The sequence below is a fragment of the Meles meles genome, chromosome 2 (genome assembly GCF_922984935.1).
Source record: "Meles meles chromosome 2, mMelMel3.1 paternal haplotype, whole genome shotgun sequence".
In the NCBI taxonomy this organism is placed as follows: Eukaryota; Metazoa; Chordata; class Mammalia; order Carnivora; family Mustelidae; genus Meles; species Meles meles.
The window spans coordinates 82186178-82189071 of record NC_060067.1 but is presented as its reverse complement, the minus strand read 5'-3'; the positions used below and the strand labels follow the sequence as shown (position 1 = coordinate 82189071).

Sequence of the window (2894 nt, the reverse complement as noted above, 5' to 3'; positions counted from 1 at the left end):
TTGATTTAGAAATTGTTCCACCGTAGTTGACAGGAAGGAGTTGAAGCTAATCTTAACTCTGCATTAGAATGAAGGATGTCAGTCCTTGATGAGAAACTGATAATGATTTTTTGAAGTTTCTCCTTTATCTCTCTTCTACCTTTCCTTACTAAGAAGATAATTCTACAGTACCCAATCATAATTGCATTTATATAGTCTGTGAAAATATAGGAAAATTAGAGCAACTCTCAATTCATTTGCTAATAAGATCCTTATAATATGAAGGATTCTAGAAAAGTTTATGCATACCTGAGCCTCAATTCTTCTCTGTTTTCTTAAATTAAAAAACTTCTTGTGCTCGGGGCGCCTGGGTGGCTCAGTGGATTAAGCCGCTGCCTTCGGCTCGGGTCATGATCTCAGGGTCCTGGGATTGAGCCCCGCATTGGGCTCTCTGCTCCGCGGGGAGCCTGCTTCCTCCTCTCTCTCTGCCTGCCTCTCTGCCTATTTGTGATCTCTCTCTCTCTGTCAAATAAATAAATAAAATCTTAAAAAAAAAAAAAACTTCTTGTGCTCAACATATACTAAAATTGGAACAATGCAAAGAAGATTAGCCTTGCCACATACAAGGTTGATGCACAAATTCCCAAAACATTCCAAATTTTTGATCTAAGACCAAAGAAACACACAAATAAGAAAGAGGATATCAAGGCTCTGTCTGAGGAGGAAGAAACCAAGAAATAAAACTCCTTATCTTTGGTCTGTACATAGTGACCTCAGCAATAGCACAGATCAGTTATTCAATAAAACAAACCTTTCTGTCAAAATAAAATTCTTAAGGATTAACTATTTAAGAGTGTGAAAATTTAGAGATGTCCCTTAAGTGATGTCAGTTTGCTTATTTAGAGTATTTTGAAGAAATCTTAGAGAAGTGTTAATTTCCTATTAATGTCCAAGTTGACCAGAAACAGAACTCCATCAGCCACACATCCCACAGATCATGATCCCCTTCCTCCATATCACTTCTCTTTCTCCCCTTCAGTTCTTTGTCTTCTTTGTGGCTTATCTTTCTAAATCATTATGAATAGCTGGAATCATAAAGAAGTAAAGGAGAGATAAAATACATTTTTGTATGTAGGAGAGTTCTGACTTGATGGAATTTATTATGAAAAATGGTACCCCAAACTTCAGTCCCTGTTCTGCAACTTCTAGTTATTCTCTGAGTTGGACTATGGTTTTGAAAAATTGGTTACATTTCCCAGAACTCACTTTCCTTAAAGTTGTGCATGTAGAATTTGCCTCCATTTGAGAAGCAAAAGTGATACAACAGCCATCAATCTCTAATGGTCTTCTAGGTAGGTTTATAAAAGATGGGCACAGAAATGCCCAGCATGGGAAAGTTTCTTTTACTTTCTTTTGTTTTGCCTCCTGGTCTTCCTCCTGTCTCCTACCTTCACTGACCAACAGTCATCTCAATAATACCATCTCACGTTGGCTGTGGGCCTACAGAGGTAGTAGTCACACAGAGACAACAGGTCTCCACAGACTACTCTGCTTACTGTCCTTAATGGTTCACACCTTGCTTCCCAGATTTCCCTTCAAGGTCCCACCTGTCCACATAGACTTTGAGAGGACTGATTTTAACTTTTGTCATCTAATCCACCTTTGGACCTTTCCTCAACAACTTTTGCTCACAATTGTATAATGCCTTATTTCTATTGTAAATCCTTATTTTATATTAATCAAAATGGTTTTGCTTCTCTGATACTACACTGAAATACTACCTTCATCCAACTTCTGTTTTTAATTCTTTTAAATTATTAAAGTTTTAGCTGGAGATGTAATTGTCTGCTAAAGACTATATTTCTGCATAGCCTCACTTACAACTAGACCCTGTAACTAAATTTTGTTATGGGCAAAGATTATGCAATTTCTCTTTTATTTACTTAAAAAATTGACTTGGTCTCCACATCTTGTTTCTTCTGTCCAATGAGATGGATTATGATGCAAGGTAACCCAAATTTTACCGTGTAAATAAGGGTCATGCTAACACCATGGCAGAGTGACAAGAAAGAATAGACCCAGGTCACTGAATGACCTCTGGGACTAAGTTATCCTGCCACCTGGATCTCTCATCTCTGGTGTGTTATGTGAGCATTAATAAAATTATATCCTATTTAAGTGTATTAGGGATTTTCTTGGCAAAATAAACATAACCATGCACTAAATATTACAGGTAATATCATAAAACCCTCCTGATTTTTATGGCTTTTCTGTGGAGCTGTTTGAATATTCCCATGCTGTTACTTTCCCTCCACTAGACCCTCCCCTGTGAGTGCACAGACATGGGGAGACATAAGCTTACAGATAAACACACACATATGCCAACCATAGAGAGACAGGCATAAGGTCACAGACCAAGGTAGATGTTATATTATAACCAGGTAGGCATGAACCATTTAACCCTAAGGCTTTGGTCAATGTTTCCTAATGAAATAAGCTATTTTGACCAAGAACTGTTAAGTTTCTCCAGGAAAGCTCATTCTGCACTTCCTTAATCGTGCTGGAGTTAGGCTAGTATTACAATCAAAGTATTTTTTTAAATAGTGTACTTTCAGCAAACATGCATTTATTACTTAGTTTTTATAACCTTGGTTGTGCACATTCTTACTGTTATTTGTATTTGTTTTAAAGTTTTGAAGAGCCACCTGTTTTCAAGGAAGAAAGAATGTCAATTCAAGTTTGGGTTCAGGCCAAGTTTCCCAATGGCAAACTTGCTAGCAGAAAATTTAGCAGGCAAGAATACAACCTAGAGCAAGAGAGATCCACCACATCTATCTTTAGTATGAATGCCCAGTGGCTGTGCTGTCTCTGCATAAAGTAGTAAGGAAACAAAAATGAATGATACAATCTTAAAA

General features: G+C 37.2%; 1 pseudogene; it reads left to right on the top strand.

Annotated features, from left to right (window-relative positions):
• Positions 1-546: 546 nt before the first annotated feature.
• LOC123937816 lies at positions 547-642 on the top strand (annotated as a pseudogene).
• Positions 643-2894: the final 2252 nt, after the last annotated feature.